Below are 17,646 nucleotides of genomic sequence, written 5' to 3' on the forward strand. Positions count from 1 at the left end.
CATCACCTACCTGAGCCTGAGGAAAGAGAGAGGGATCAGAATCAGGAACATCAGCATCAGCTGTGTCTGGCTGCTTAGCATTGTTGAGATGAGTGTCATTGTGATGGGTCGTGCGATTGTTGTTGTGAATTTTTTCTTCTTACTATCATCTGTAATCCTCGTCTCCCTCTGCAGCCTTTCTGTTCTCTGTGTTCTGATTCGTCCAGGTCCAGGGGAACGGGGTGGGGGCAGGGAGAGGGTTGACCAATCAAAGCAGAGGGCATTCTACACCATTATGATCATACTGGGAGTGCTGGTGTTGAAGTTTTCTCTGGATTTAGTTTGGTCTGTCTTCTATGTTTGGAGTAATGGAGTGATGAACCATGGTAAATGCATGGTAATGGTGTTTAACTTTTGGCTTAATCTTCCCAGCAGTCTGGTGTTACCACTGCTGTTTCTGAACAGAGCAGGGAAATTAGTGTGTTGGAAGAACAACATCCAGTGAGAAAGTCACAGAACTTCCCTCATGAAACTGTGGTTCGTTTCTCATGTGCTTCAGTTATTTTATCATTTTAGTTTTTGACTTAAGTTTTGTTTTCACATGTTGTCTTGTTAAGTTTAGGTTCTTCATTGAGTTTTGTAAAATATCATATTTGGTTTGAAATACACCCTTCCACAACATTAATGACTTGTAACCAGGTAAACGTCTTGTTTACCAAAAGAAGTGATAGTGACGCCAGCAGGAGAAAACATAATTGCAGATTCATGGAATATATTTCTTACATTCAGCAGCTGTCAGTTAACATTTTGGAGGTTGGTGAGGCCAGCGACTACAGATCAGAGACGTTCAGCTCCAGATTCAGAGATGTCTGCAGAGAGAACAAGCTCAGGACCTCAGGGGAACACAGAGGTAGTGAAATGTAACGGTAATATATAACAGTATAGAGAGAGTAGAGGAGAGGTGTAGTAGTCTAAACCTACAGCAGCGTAACTGAGTCTAAACCTACAGCAGCGTAACTGAGTCTAAACCTACAGCAGCGTAACTGAGTCTAAACCTACAGCAGCGTAACTGAGTCTAAACCTACAGCAGCGTAACTGAGTCTAAACCTACAGCAGCGTAACTGAGTCTAAACCTACAGCAGCGTAACTGAGTCTAAACCTACAGCAGCGTAACTGAGTCTAAACCTACAGCAGCGTAACTAAGTCTAAAACTACAGCAGCGTAACTGAGGCTAAACCTACAGCAGCGTAACTGAGTCTAAACCTACAGCAGCGTAACTGAGTTTAAACCTACAGCAGCGTAACTGAGTCTAAACCTACAGCAGCGTAACTGAGTCTAAACCTACAGCAGCGTAACTGAGTCTAAACCTACAGCAGCGTAACTGAGTCTAAACCTACAGCAGCGTAACTGAGTCTAAACCTACAGCAGCGTAACTGAGTCTAAACCTACAGCAGCGTAACTGAGTCTAAACCTACAGCAGCGTAACTGAGTCTAAACCTACACCAGCGTAACTGAGTCTAAACCTACAGCAGCGTAACTGAGTCTAAACCTACAGCAGCGTAACTGAGTCTAAACCTACAGCAGCGTAACTGAGTCTAAACCTACAGCAGCGTAACTGAGTCTAAACCTACAGCAGCGTAACTGAGTCTAAACCTACAGCAGCGTAACTGAGTCTAAACCTACAGCAGCGTAACTGAGTCTAATCCTACAGCAGCGTAACTGAGTCTAAACCTACAGCAGCGTAACTGAGTCTAAACCTACAGCAGCGTAACTGAGTCTAAACCTACAGCAGCGTAACTGAGTCTAAACCTACAGCAGCGTAACTGAGTCTAAACCTACAGCAGCGTAACTGTCTAAACCTACAGCAGCGTAACTGAGTCTAAACCTACAGCAGCGTAACTGAGTCTAAACCTACAGCAGCGTAACTGAGTCAAAACCTACAGCAGCGTAACTGAGTCTAAACCTACAGCAGCGTAACTGAGTCTAAACCTACAGCAGGGTAACTGAGTCTAAACCTACAGCAGCGTAACTGAGTCTAAACCTACAGCAGCGTAACTGAGTCTAAACCTACAGCAGCGTAACTGAGTCTAAACCTACAGCAGCGTAACTGAGTCTAATCCTACAGCAGCGTAACTGAGTCTAATCCTACAGCAGCGTAACTGAGTCTAAACCTACAGCAGCGTAACTGAGTCTAAACCTACAGCAGCGTAACTGAGTCTAAACCTACAGCAGCGTAACTGAGTCTAAACCTACAGCAGCGTAACTGAGTCTAAACCTACAGCAGCGTAACTGAGTCTAAACCTACAGCAGCGTAACTAAGGGTAAACTAAGATGATGCCTGAACGATAAGCTTTATCAAATGGGAACATTTTAACATGATTCTTAAAAGCAGAGAAAGTGTCTGCCTCCCAAACCCAAACTGGAATAAACTTTGAAAGATAAAATGGTTGTTGCTGTTGACTGATTTTATCAGTTGTAGTTCAGTGGAAAAAAACACTTTCTCTGGCTGATAATTTGCCACGGTTGTTTCAAATGCTGCAACACCTGAACTCTGTTCAAGACAAAATTAAAGAACATTTGTTGTCATATTGCAGTTTAAACCAATAATCCTAATTTTACAAGTATGAACAAAAGAAATTTCAAGGTCAACCATGGATATTCATCTTCCTGTAAAGTTTTCAGGATGACAGCTAATCACTGGGTTTGTCAATGCTTTTTGAGGTAACATGAGTTACTGCAGTGTAAACATTCCCATAGCTGGAGCTGCTAGCATCACCTTAAACTCAGCATCCAAACACTGGCTTCCACGAAGTGTGTAAATATTACACATTAAATAAGCTATCATACATAAGTGCAGACAAAAGCACCGCTGAATCAATTTTAAACACTTTTTTCTTTCTTGTTTGTTTCAAAATTTAAAGCAAACCAATACACAACTTTTTTCATACAAAGTGTCATGTCTTGCTCAAGCCTCATGCACAGCTCTTCAACTGGTGGAGGAATCCAAAGCTTGACAGACCACAGAGCAGGTGTTCAGGCCTCAAAGAACTAATTCAGTTGAATACACAGCAGGGTGTTGACATTGTCATTTAAAGCTGCCTGACAAATGACCTAAACAACTTCTCAATTTGAATGTGATTCTTAAACTTCAGAAATGATTAACAGGACTGTTGATGTCAGACCTGTATCATTGATAAATGCAGTACATCTTGCTGATGTTGTTTAAGTTTGTTATAATATAGAACAGCTTAATGTAACACTACATATACATTAAAAATAGAACTGTAATCTCTGTATGGGAAGTGTAATCTATTCTCTCAATAAATGTAAAACCTGGTTCCTCACATTCTGTTTCCTTTTTCATGCTGCTATCCATTGTAATAAAATATGGGGGCTTCTCTGGGATACTTTTTTTTAAGCCTGTGCCCAAAATTGATTTATTGATTGAAGAGTTGGTTGACCAGACAGCAGGAATTGCATGTACACTTCATGTGAGGACTACATTTAGTTTTAGAGTAGCTTATAGCAGTCTCTCATTTGAACAAACTGATAGAAACTACAGGCAAAGTAGTATTTATTTTGAAATCACATTTTTTAAAAAAGTCTGTATTTTTATTACCCACATGTCATATATTTAATTGTACAATAGCTGTTGTGTATATTTTTTTGTAAAATCAACATCAAGATGTGGGGAAAAAGTCTAAAAGAAAAATTCTCTTGGTGAAAATCCCTGATTAAAAAAAACAAAAAACTAACTCTAGCTGTCTGAGCAACAGACCAGCCAAACCAAGTAGCCCTGCTGGTGTCTCTTGCCTCATTTCCTCCTAAATGCCTGTTGTCTCAGATGTCCGATTTCTACTGAGATGACCTCTGGGTTGTTGTCTGTTCCATTCTACCTTCTTTTATCACTCTTTTCCTCACCTGGTCTTCATGTACCACTGAAACCACTACTACTGCACAGAAGGAACAGTGATTCTGCCACTCAGCATAACTATTGATTAAAACCATATCTTTGACATTTTTTTTTGAACAAACAACTTAATGAACTGTTGATTTCTTATTATACCAATATTAAGTTTTTCATTATTATTGTTGGTATATTTTTAGGGAAGACTGATGTTAATGTGCTTAATTCTGTTTTAGATACATTCATTCTAAGTTACATACATGAAAGCATTAAAAACATATTTTATCATCGTTTAATCAGGATTAATTACTGAAGCAGAATCAACATAACATGTTTTGTGTGTTTTATACATTAAACTGGTATTAATTTAAGACAAACAACATGTTTAGGTACCAGAGAAGAAAAACAAAAAACTGCCATATAATCATTGTGGCTTTTAAACAATTCTGAAACTACAAAGCTAAATAAAAAGAAAATGACCAGGTAGAAACCCTTTTATAAGTACAGATATACAAGCAGATATGAGTTGGAAAAATTGACAAGGTTTGCTCAAAGTCATGTTGGTCTAAAGTAAATCCTTACAAGGCAGCTGGAGACTCTGAAGTCTCTGTATTTTGTGAATGTGATTTATTGAATAAGATGATTTGCCTCTTTTAGTTTTGTCTTATCTTTACAGCTCATTTACTGCTTGGTTCAGATCAGTGCTGTCATCAGTTTCATCTGAAGCCTCAGCAGACACCTGACACATAAACTTAGTCAAAAGCTGATTAAAAAAAAAAGTGTCACATCTCAAGACATATTTTTCAAAGCAGTAAGTGAAGACCAACCCAGAGAATGTTTTAAGTGGGAAATTTTCAACTAATTTTAATGTGCATATCACATTTTATAGATAAGATGCTGGCTTTGTTTGTCTCTCATCTTGCTGTTGAGTTGTTCTGCCCCCAAGTTTCAAAACACAGAAGAGAAATTAAACCATGCAACTTTTATTATAATTGCATTCAGATAGTAATTTTTCTTTATTATCTATTGATCTTTATTTTCTTGTACCTGAAGTAATTTTATTTTTTGCAAATCTGACTATTATGGTCATTGGGTGTTGTTCTTACAACATATTCATTTTCCTGCTCTCTTTAAAAACAGCAAAGGTAACACCAGACTACTGAGCAGATTAGACCAGGTACAACTTGTGACTGTCACACAGTCAGCACTTCGTTCCAACATGTTCAGCACAGCCCAAAGCAGATTCAAAGCAAACCTCAACACCAGCACTCCCAGTATGACTATAATGGTGTAGAATGCCCTCTGCTTTGATTGGTCAACCCTCTCCCTGCTCCCACCCTGTTCCCCTGGACCTGGACGAATCAGAACACAGAGAACAGAAACGCTGCAGAGGGAGACAACAGTTAAAGATAGTAACAGGAAGCAGAAATTTACAATGATAAAGACATCATCGTTCATTAACAGATTTGTCTCTCCAAAGCTAAGCATCCAGACACAGCTGATGCTGATGTTTCTGATTCTGATCCCTCTCTCTTTCCTCAGGCTCAGGTAGGTGATGGGATGAACCACAGCCAGGTAGCGCTCCACACAGGTCAGGACGTGGAAGAATGTCTGTCCAAACCAGGTGAAAGAAAAAAGAGCGCATCCAACAACTGTTACGATTATCTGATCACTGTAGATACCACAACAGCAGAGGATACAACCAAAGACACCAATCATCTCCATGGTGACCATGTTGTAGGTGAAGCTGTCAGAGTGACTCATGGTTGCTGCTGAGGAGGTGGAGTGATTTTGCCTCCATTGTTGGACACCATGGTAGATGATGAAGATGCAGAGAGGGAGGAGGAGGAGGATGGTGGTGATACGATACGTGATGTAGATGAAGGAGCTTGGTGTGGTGCTGAGACAATATATGTATAGCGGGATGTCGTAGTGGATGGAGGGAAAGTTTAAATGAAAAAGGGAGTCATTGGAGGATGAGGAGTTTACTGACATCTGGAAGAGAAAAGGACATTTTTCAGCATTTTTATTTACTTATTTAATATATTTGAGACATGCCACAGTATCACAGTATCATGAGGGCAAAAGACAAAATAAAAAAAAGAAAACCAAAAACTGGGCTGTACAGTGGTGTAGTGGTTAGCACTTTCGCCTTGCAGCGAGAAGATCCCTGGTTCGCGTCCCGGCTTTCCCGGGATCTTTCTGCATGGAGTTTGCATGTTCTCCCTGTGCATGCGTGGGTTTTCTCCGGGTACTCCGGCTTCCTCCCACAGTCCAAAAATATGCTGAGGTTAATTGATTACTCTAAATTGCCCGTAGGTGTGAATGTGAGAGTGATTGTTTGTCTCTGTATGCAGCCCTGCGACAGACTGGTGACCTGTCCAGGGTGTCCCCTGCCTTCGCCCGAGTCAGCTGGGATAGACTCCAGCACCCCCCCCCATGACCCTAGTGAGGAATAAGCGGTGTATAGATAATGGATGGATGGAAAACCAAAAACTAAAGTAAACTTAAATGCATCAATCCCATCTGTCTGACTGATCCCTGGTATCTCTTCATTATTGCCATCAGCGGTTTTGATCCCCATGAAAAGATGCTACAATGTCACTACGTGTTATTTTTCCTCTTCCTCCACTTCCACACTTCTCTCTGACAAAACTATATCACGTGACCAGTCCTTACTCTGTAGAGTGTAAATAATGTGTATATGATCATATATCCTGTAAAATTATACCATTTGTACTCATATAGTAACCAACATCTTCCATGTTGTTGATTTCACTTAACTTCGCGCACCACAGAAAACACTAAAAATCACTGAATATTGACTCAGATTACCTGCAGTTGTGTATCAGAACCACTAGATGTCAGTAAACAACCACATTTCAGTCTGCATCAAAGTCATGGAGACACACCTTGGTCACGTGACTTGAAGGTATTATTTAACATGAGCTGTAACTTTAATACAGACTGACTCATCTCACTGAAAATGATTTAGCTCAGCTTTCTTTATTTATCCTGATCACAAAATAAATTCCCACAGATCTCCTGCAGTTCTAGCAGCTGACATGTGGTTCAACACAATGCTGTTCAGCTCCTTGTTCAGTGGGAGCAGGACTGGTTCATTGGTAGGGATGGAGATGGAGAGACAGACCTGCTGAGTCTAACACTGCACAATATGTAAACTAACTGATGTATTATACTTTAATATTGTGATTCAAGCAGCTGATGTAAACAAATTAAATTTAGCTTTGTCATTTAAGTTATGCGCACAATAACGAATGACAAAATATGTCCTGTAGAATAGAATATGAAATTCTGACATGGACAATTTCTGCATTCTGAGGATGAGTACAGAGTATTTTATTCAGTTGTAAAGTTTCTGAATATTTCTTCCAAAACTGCTATGAATTATCAAACTGCTTGCCACAGCTTGCAATGTCCTTTCCCTTCATTTGTGAAAAACAATTTTCTCTCCTCCTTTTATTTATTGTAGTATTTAATGTAAATAGAAATATTTCTTGAAATGATGATTCATAAAATATTTATTAAAACAAATGTAGCTGCTATAAATGATTTGTTTCTTCTTTCAGTAACATGTCCTTGAAACCACCCTTAATCAATAATAAAATAAATTAGTTTTAGTCCTGAACTGTTATAACTAAAACCTGTGATAAGAGATTTAAAGGACTCTCACCTTGTCAGCAGTGTTTCTCTCTGAACTTCCTCCTGCTGCATTACAGAGTCACAGACTGTTGGAAACTGAGATCTGATCCACGTATACAGAAGTTTAAAATGTCAGTGTGTGTGATTATGTAACAGGTGGAAGGAGGGCTGTGAGGGATTTTGCATGTTCAGTCAATTCACACTTTATCATTATTTTTATATGGTTCATTTCTGTAGGTAAATCCTCTCCTGGTTCTCTCCTTTTCCAAGGAGATCAGAACCCAAACTGAGGACCAGAGCACAGATCCCTGCTCATCACTGGTTAATGATGTGTCTATTGACATGAACATTTGTCTGAATTCAAATGACTTTTACATAAACAGTGACAGGTATGTATTCAAATCAAATAAAGTGATTGAGCCCAGAGCGGTTGTTGTTGTTATTTCATTTAAATATGAGCCTGCAGATAAATGACCACTTAGAAAAGAAGAAGTGGTGTAGTTTTGCTGTTTTTATTTCAGACAGTGCTTGTTGGACTGTCATGCAAATAATCCTTAACAGCAAATTTAATACATTTAGATGATAAATTAACTTTTAACATCTGTTTTGTTTCAGAGAGTTGCTTGTTTTTGCCTTCATTGTTTAAGTTTAATTGCATCTGGTTACATTTGGAGGCAAAATAAAGGAGAAAAGAGGATGACAGACAGTAGCACAGACAAATAAATATGATAACAGGGTTAGGGTTAGTTTGTTGAGGACTACTTTCCAAAACTATTCCCACTCATCATGGCTATAAACTTCTCACTATCTTCTGGCTTCATCCCACTCTGTCTAAATTTGCTGCTGTCACCCCCATTCTTGAAAAACCTGAACTGAATCCTGACATCCCAAATAACTACAGACCAATCTCACCCTCACCTTTTTATCTGAAATACTGGAAGGTGCTGTTGCATCACAACTCAAAGCCCGTCTCTCTGCCAACAAGCTGTATGGATCTTTCCACTCTGGATTCTGCTCTAACCACAGTACTGACATCTCCTCAAAGTTACTAATGACTTTCTTCTCTCCTCTGATGCTGGCATCTTCCATATTATCTATACATCTTAATCCTCTGTAGGGTCACAGGAAGGCTGGAGCCTATCCCAGCTGACTCAGGGCGAAGGCTAATATACCACACTGGATGATATCTCACTGTTCTCAGCAGTGTAAGAAAGTCTCAACAGCAACCTTTAAGCTGAAGTGTCATCAGACAGTCTGCATTGGAGAGAAACCATGTTGCTGTGATGAATGTAGAAAAGCTTTTCATCTGCAAGGGACTATAGAATCCACTAACAGAGTCATACTGGTCAGAAGCCTTACATCTGTGACCACTGTGAGAAAGTCAGAGAGACATCACTGAAGTCAACGATCGATAAACGTTCACTGAGGGGGGACGATACACCTTTTCCACTGTAAGAGACCATAGAAAGCATCATACTGGCTACAGCTTCATCAAAGACTTAATTTGGGAGGGAGACTGTACAGATGTGACCAGTTCAATAAAGCCTTGAAAATCCTATGAGAAATTATTACTCAGCCAAGGAATGCGGCAGAGTTATGTGACGATCAGTGTACGTGAATCCATCTGTGCACATTACTCAAAAACAGAATAATGGATTTGGACGAAATTTTAAAGGAAGGTCAGAAATGACACACGGACCACCTCATTAGATTTTGGCAATGATGCGGCTTATAGTCTGGCTTCACGGCTTTGTTAAGGATTTCCCATTGAGAGATAGCAGCACTGTGCTACTGTAATTATGCAACAAGTGAACGCTACGTCACCCGCCTGTTGACGATCACATGATTGCGATCCTTTTACAAATCCACCAGGACTTGTCCATCGGGAATGATGCAAGAAACAACTGATTAAATTGTGGGGGTGTTGTTGAGTCCCATCAGTTCCCACTGCCTGCTATATATTTAGGTCACGTGGTTTGGAATCAGTACATAACGTACACATGCATAACACACGCCTGTGCTCAGCGCAAGGTCAGTTTTTTCATTAAAGATTTCATCCATCGGAAGTGATAGAAAGACTGAGCAGCTTTGGTGGAGTACTGCACTCTCTGAGTGCTTTTCTTGTTATTAATGTGTTCACTCTGGAGGAACCAAACAGCTGTCAGCATTGTGCTAAATCATTTACACCCCTTGAACTAAAACATTATTCTTCACTTTGCAAGTGAGAGAAACCATACTGCTGATACAAGTGTAACACCTGTGTAGTAGGTAAGTAGTAAAGAACTGGTTTACTAACACCAGAAATAGTTAGGTTCGTTAGGCTAGTAATCAGAAGGCTAAATTCGGCTCAAGGAGAGAGTAGACAGGAAGCTGATTTTGTGTTTGCAGGTACCATATATTGAATATTTCTTTAAACATATAAGACAGCCAACAGTGCAAATATTTACAGTGAATAACAAACAGTAACTCATAAATGGCCATTCAATAATGAATATTCAAAATAATTCATTAACTATGCAACTTCAGGACATGAATCAGAAACATTGATATACAATTCGAATCTCAATGCAAAGCGCAAATGAGTCCACAAAATTCTCAACACTTGGGAATTGACCCCAATGTACCAACCCAATCCCACAGTTCATGTAACCCACGTCTGGGTTGAATGTGATTGTCCAGGAGGAAGAGTGCGCATGGGAGGGTTTGTGAAAAAAAGATTGTATGTGGGCAAGGCGGACAATTCAAGGTTTTGAGTGGGGAGAGTTTGTGGGCCACCAAGAGCCCCCTACCAGCCTGGCAGGAGAGGTGCGACTCGATTCTTCAGCAGTTGCTTTGCTTTAGGTTCAGGGCTCCATTAAGCTCGCCATCAATCAAGGACCTGGCCTAGAGAACAGACCCAAACTTCCCAATAAATCTCTATATCAAATAAACCAATAGCTTGTAGCTAAAAGTAGATTAGTTTCAGTGTGCACACAATCAATAAATAGGACTAAATGTACTAGAGTCCATAGTCTAAAATGTAAATATTCTAATCAATATCAAATATAAATATACATGTATTAATATATTTAATCACATTGGTCAAAATTCATAGTCAGTAGTCACTAATTTGCTTTAAATTCACATAAATAGTTCAATTAAATTCAAATGGAAAATTGTTGATAATATTAAAGTGCATAGTTTATAGTGCATGATTTGCATAAGGTGCTTCAGTCAAAAGGTACTAATACTGCTGTGCAAACAGTGAATAAACACAAAAGATGGAAAACAACCACTTAATATTTCTTGGCACAACAGGGCTTCCATATACATACAATATATTTGGTAGAAACAGGGCATAACTGCATTGAAAAGTGACAAAAAGTGGCGGAGGCTAGGCTAACAGGCTGAGGCTAGGACAAGCTAAAGCTAAGCTATCAACAAAGCCATAGTAAAACTCACCAGTTCCACGATTTGCATCTACTCTCTCACTCCGTCGTCCGTCTCTGATTTGGCTACGATAAGGGGCTCCTAAGAGTTAACATTTAAACCGGTGAGTTTAAAACAAGTATTACAATTAAAATAGCGAAAATAGCTGAAAACAGACCTGCAGCTCTCTCGTTCGTGGCTTCCCCACCGCTCCTGCACACCTGAATGCTGCAGCCACTAATTACAACACAACGCGCTGAGGGGAACAACGTAATGACGTCACCGCGACTACTGGGATTGGCCGAACTCCAATAAGGCCAAAATAATGCAGGAGAACGACAGCTACACTATTGTTTTCATCTGGGTTACACAACCGTGGGAAAACCTTTTTACTGTGACATGGCTATAGAATCCAACAGCTGAGCTATATCTGACAGAAACCAAACAGTTGTAACTATTGTGAGAAAACCTTCAATACATCCCACAAGCTGATGATTCATCAGAGAATTCAAACCCGAAAGAGTCCCTACATCTGTGAACAGTGTTCTAAGGCCTTTACACATTACCAAGGCCTAAGTTTCAGAGTTCATGAATGAGAGAAATGATGCAGCCCACATTACATATGAAATTCACTCTGTTGTTAAACCATAAGCTGTGACTACTGTGGACAGACTATCAGATAAATAACTTACAGAACTATAGAGCTCACAATTGCTTTATAGTTAAGCAACATTGATCACTAGAGCTCCATTATCTAAAATGTGTTCATCAGCTGAAACTAAAAATTGTATAAATTATCTTTTCTTTGATGTTGTCAGTAATGTCAGAAACACCCATTTTCTAGATTTAGCATTAAACTTCTGTGTCTTTGTGAGGGTATTTTTTTTTTTTAATAACCAGAGTATTTTGTAAAACCTGAAATTCAGACAAAGCTTGTTGAAGATATTTGCAGATTTGTCTGATTTTAGATGTTTCTTATTTAGATTATAATTTCAGATAGAACCAAGCAGGAGTGTGCAAGATCCAAATCTCTGGAAAAATGTGTCATTTCTTGGAGGTTGTTGTTTCTTTTGGAGGAAACCATTGCAAATCCAACAAGCACAGAAATGTATTCCTGCACACTGTCTTATTTCCAAACATAAATTTATCAATGCAACATTTCAGTCCTACACTGATTTGCCTGATGATGGTCTAGTACTAGTGTTTTAAGTGCAGATAAGATGTTATGAGACCTTGTTGTATTTATGATAAAGACTTCTTTTTATTCATTGATGCTCTTTCTTCTAGGTGACGTTGCTCTTTCCCTTTATCATCGCTCTAATTCTCTTATTTTTATTTACTTGTCTGTGCTGCTGTCTTTCACCCTCTTTGGTCTTGTATTATTATCTTTATATGGTACCAGATTTGTCTAAGAAACTTATATCCAACCAAAGTAAGTGATTTGCTGTATTGTTTGTGGAAGCAACGAACTGAGAAACACACCAACAAAGCCACGAGTACAAATCCGGGAAGGGGCATCAGCAACCTGTAAAATAAAGACAAATAGCAACAAGTGGTAGAAACAAAATATGTTTCACTCATTTTAAAAGTTAATTCATGATCTAAATGACCTCTGCTGTTAATGATTATTTGCATGACAGTCCAACAAGCCCTGCCTGAAACAAAACAAGAAAACTAAACCACACGTCTTTTTTTAGTAAATGATCATTTATCTGCAGGCTCATATTTGAATCAAAAACAAGGACAGCCGCTCTGGGCTCAATCACTTTATTTGATTTGAATATACACCTGTCACCGACTATGTAAAAGTCATTTGAATTCTGACAAATGTTCATTTTACTAAACAGATCTTTAACCGTTGAAGTATCGTTGAACAAGGCTCTGTGCTCTGCTCCTCAGTTTGGTCTCCCTGGAAAAGGAGGGAACCAGGAGAACATTTGCCTACAGAAATGAAATTATGACAAATTGTGAATAGACTAAACATGCAAAACCCCTCACAGCCCTCCTTCCACCTGTTACATAATCACACACACTGATTTTATAAACACACACACACACACACACACACAGTGATTAATTCTTTATTTTACCAGGTAAAATCAGTTGGGAACAATTTCTCATTTACACTGATGACCTGACAAGAGGCCCTGGCAGGAAGAAAGATAACAAGCAAACAATACATATGTAACAAAGGATACACAAGTGTTTAAACAGAGATTAAAAACAGCCTGGATTAATGCTAACAAAACAGACAGAACTGTCAGATTTTCAACTTTCTGGTGGTTCTTGAATCATTCCTCTGTGACGTAATGCTCTGCTGAATAACCAGATCTAAGTTTAAATTTGTGATATTTCTTTAAAATAGTTTTGTGGCATTTATTATATAAAAAAAATCTGCAAAAATAATCAGTTTGCTCAAACCAGATTCTGTAAAAATAAAAAAAAAATTTAAAAATTTGTATTACTCCACAGAATTTGGAAGCCATTAATGACTCAGCTGTGACTAGCAGTGATGTGATTAAAATTCTCAGCAGAATTAGGTTGAACTGCAGGCAGTGTTTACACAGAGCATATAGGAGACAAAAATCTAGGCGCTAAAACATCTATACTATATAAAGCCTCCATTTCTTTCCAGTGTTCATCTGCAGGCACTCAGACACTTGTTGTACATGTTGTTTCCAGGTTGTTTCTCCATTTTTGTAGGCTAAAAAAATGTACGAACTTCAACTTTTTGAAATTGATCTTGAATTGTAACTCATTCTGCACAGGAGACATTTCTCAGTTCTGTCAACTTCAGGATTTTAGATTGCAGTGGAAAATTAGCCCACAGTGAGGAAAACTGAGACAGGAGCAACAAACAAACGCCCTTTTGACTTATGTTGTGGTTAAAGTAACTTACTGTTGAGTGAAGACTAGGTGGCATCATCCTCCTTTAGTCGTGGCTCATTGGCTGCTCTCATCGTCTGGGGAAACAAATAAATACAAAATGCACAGTTTGTTTTTTCTGTTCATTTATATTTTTAATTTGCAGCAGCTTCTTGTGGAGCATTTTTATTACAGTTAAAGTTGTGAAGAATGTTGATAAATTGGTTCTGAAGCTGTGTATCATGTAGCTGTAGTTGAAACTGAAACTGCAAGTACTTGCAAAAAAAATGCTCTACAGACTTATATCAGCTTGTATTTATGGAAAGTAAGTCAAGTAAGAAGTAAGTAAGAAGTTCTGACCCGTTGCTACAACTCCAGTTTTTAAAAAAAAGTTGAGAGCAAAATGTAAATAATAGAATTTGCAAATCAATTAAACCGGGAACAGTACAATAGTACAAGTGTGAGGTAAAAAAATAGATCTGTGCTCTCATTTGGAATCTGATGCAGTAACACAGCTCAAAGACATTGGGACATGGGCAACAAAAGACTGGAAAAGCTGTGTAAGATTTTAAAAAAGAATTCTATATGTTTTATATTATTGTGACATGCAGCTACTTGCGGTCTCACAGATTCTGAATCTAGGACACGATTCATGAACAACAGTGAATATTTAAGGGTTTTATCCTTTATAGTTCCATAGTTACCAACACTGGGAACGAAATGGTGATGACACACTTCTGGTTTGTTTTCCATCCTTATTTCATATCTCTTGCCTGCTTTTCAGTTGAAAAGTTCTTGAATTATTGCCATGAATCACTGATAGCTTCAAGGTTGTGTTAGAAAGTGCAGAATCTTTTGTTTCTAACAAGTCAAGTTAGTGCAAATGTTTTATTTTTGACAAATCTTTGAATGTGACATTTCAAAAAACGTGACTGTGATGAACGATCACAGTTCTAGGATTAGATTTGTCTTTTTGTTTTGTTAATGATTGTCAGAAAATGGAAAATCTGACATTTTTTATACCTTCTGGTGCAGAGAAGTGGTGAAATTCTGGCAATCTTTAAAAAATGACATACTTTTTGAACCTGCCAGCAGGTTTTATGGTTCAGAGGTGGAACAGACAGCGATAGCAGACCTTTACGTTTCCAACTCACCAGCTTTCTGAGCAGAGGAACTGTGGTCCACTTGTGCAGCCAGCAGGACGAACACATCCACCACTGCAGAGACAAATCAGACAGATGATGGAACATGTGGCGACTGAACACATGAAGTGGACAGAATCTGTACTTACAGAGTGGGATGCAGAGAGCTGTAACCTCCATGATGCTGAACATCAGACTGAACCACTGCTGACAGACACATCATGGAGCTCAGAACCTCCTCTTCCTGTCCAGATTATTTCTGATGCAGCAGCAGCAGCACATCTACAAATATCTACATGAGACGCAGCTGCTACTCTGGTGATGATAATCTCACTGGTTTGATGTCAAAGAAGGAAAGTGCACGTTTGAAAGTGAAAAACTGAGTGAGCAACCTTTAAAATGTGCATCAATCCACAGAGTAGAGACAGCAGAAGTTAAAGACAGTTAGTCAGAAACTTCAAATACTGATGGACATGAAGCTGCAACATGTTTTGTTTTTTTATTCGCTTATTTGTCTGTTTCAAAATGTTTCTGGTGCAAAAAGTTTGCGTCTTTTCCAAATCTGAGCCTGACTAACAAACTGACCTGAGATCTGTGTTCATGATAAATAGATGGAAGCAACATATTCTGTAGAAATCAGGGTGAAATCAGCCTCAGCTCTCCATAATGATTGTATTCTTCTCCTTTGTCTGTTCTGGTCTGAATCTGAACATCTGGAAACAGTACAACTCTGCCCTCTGCAGTCACAAAGCCTCTTTTCACCTCAAGTTGACTCAACAACATAAACTTTAGGCCATTTAAGCTCTTATATCTTAGTCACTCATGATGTACCTTGTTTTATTCAGAATCATCTCAGCTATACAGATCTTCCATCATTTTATGTGATAACACGAATCAGAACACAGAGAACAGAAAAGCTGCAGAAGGTGAAGCTGTCCGAGTTACTGGCGTTTGCTGCTGAGGAGGTGGAACACTTTGGCCACCATACTGGAAGACAATGGTAGATGATGATGATGAAGATGCAGAGAGGGAGGAGGAGGAGGGCAAAAAAAATGAAGAACGACATCATGATGAAGGAGCTTGGTCTGGATCTGAAGCAATACACGTCTAAAGGGAGGTCAGAGCTGATGGAGGAAATGTTTGGATGAAGAAGGGAGTCACTGGAGGATGAGGAGGAGTTTACTGACATGTCTGGAAGAGAAGAAGACATGGCAATCAGACACAGTATACCTTTAAGTTGCATCTATCTTTCTATCTCATTGAGTCGTCTGGTATTTTATCCAGCTGTTTTTGCAGCTTTTTGTTGTTGTTGTGTTTGCATCACGAGTCGATAATAAAACCCGTATTCAGCTCTGTTTTAGGAGCAAACCGATAACTTTAATGTACTTCTATCATAAAAAAAAAGTTCTCATTGTGGATTACACTGCTTTTCCAAGTCACTTTGCCAACACTGGTCTGATTTTAGTCCAATGAACTTCTAGTAAAAGTCTAAACGGTTTCTTTCAGGTGGGTGGGTTTCTTCAGTAAGTGATTGTAACCTGTAAAACTCTTTAGTCAGTATTTGTTCTTTTTAAAGGTGCTCTGTAAATGACTTATTTGCTTGACAGTCTGACAAGAAAACTAAAGCACACGTCTTCTTTTCTCAGTGATCGTTTCTCTGCAGGCTCACATTTGAATAAAATAAAAAGGACAGTCGCTCTGAGATCAATCACTTTATTTGAATACACACCTGTCACTGTTTACGTAATCAACATTTCAGTTGTAACAAGTAATCATCTTAATGGATGCATCATTAACTGCTGACACATTGCTGAACAAGGCTCTGTGCTCTGGAAAAGAAGAAAACCATTTGCCTACAGAAATGAACCGTATAAAAGAATGATAAAGTGTGAATCGACTAAACATGTAAATCCCTCACAGCCCTCCTTCCACCTGTTACACAATCACACACATATCCATGTTTTAAAGTTCTCTTTATTTGGATCAGATCTCAGTTTCCACCAGTCTGTGACTCTGTAACGCAGCAGGAGGAAGTTCAGAGAGAAACACTGCTGACCAGGTAGGTGTCCTTTAAATCTGTTATCATGTTTTAGTTAATATCGTTTGGAGCTAACAATAACACAACAATATACAAAAACAATAAGTAAATCAAAGGGTCTGTAAATGTCAGGGGCTTTAAATTTTTTTAAAAAATCATTGACGATTCATTTATATTTTTTTTGTAATTACATGAAATATTGGTGTTTCAGCTTCAAACCTCAAGAAATGTCTGCATTCCAAGATTCTACAGAATAGAGAAAACACTAAGAGAGAAGACTTCAGCCAGTTTTTATCAAGACAGATGGATGGTATTGATGAGTGATGGAAATTAACCTTAGTTCATAGAAGAATTAAGATTCTATACTGAAGTAAGAGTAGCAAAACTCTATAGTAAAAATATTCTGTTCCACCTTAAAAATCCTGCCGTCAATGCTGTTGAAGTAAAAGCTACAAAGTACCCAACATAGCCTACCTCTACTTATTCTGCACAACAACCCTTTTCAAAATCATTTAAATTCAGTCATGAGATCAGAATCATTGATTCACTGAAGTCTGCATCACTTTTCTGTTACAGCTAGAGCTAAAATTAGTCATTTTTTGACTGCTGAGTAACTACATGTATGTGTTTTATTCTCTAAATCT

At 38.6% G+C, this 17,646-nt stretch overlaps 1 long non-coding RNA gene across 1 annotated transcript; it reads right to left on the reverse strand.

The window, feature by feature from the left end:
- Window positions 1–3,377: 3,377 nt before the first annotated feature.
- LOC111571225 (uncharacterized) lies at window positions 3,378–11,199 on the reverse strand. Its single transcript, XR_004847684.2, has 3 exons — window positions 11,136–11,199; window positions 10,991–11,059; window positions 3,378–10,432 (listed from the first exon to the last, which is right to left on the reverse strand). It is a non-coding gene; the product is annotated as an uncharacterized LOC111571225 (long non-coding RNA).
- Window positions 11,200–17,646: the final 6,447 nt, after the last annotated feature.

This window comes from Amphiprion ocellaris, chromosome 23 (genome assembly GCF_022539595.1).
Source record: "Amphiprion ocellaris isolate individual 3 ecotype Okinawa chromosome 23, ASM2253959v1, whole genome shotgun sequence".
Classification (NCBI taxonomy): Eukaryota; Metazoa; Chordata; class Actinopteri; family Pomacentridae; genus Amphiprion; species Amphiprion ocellaris.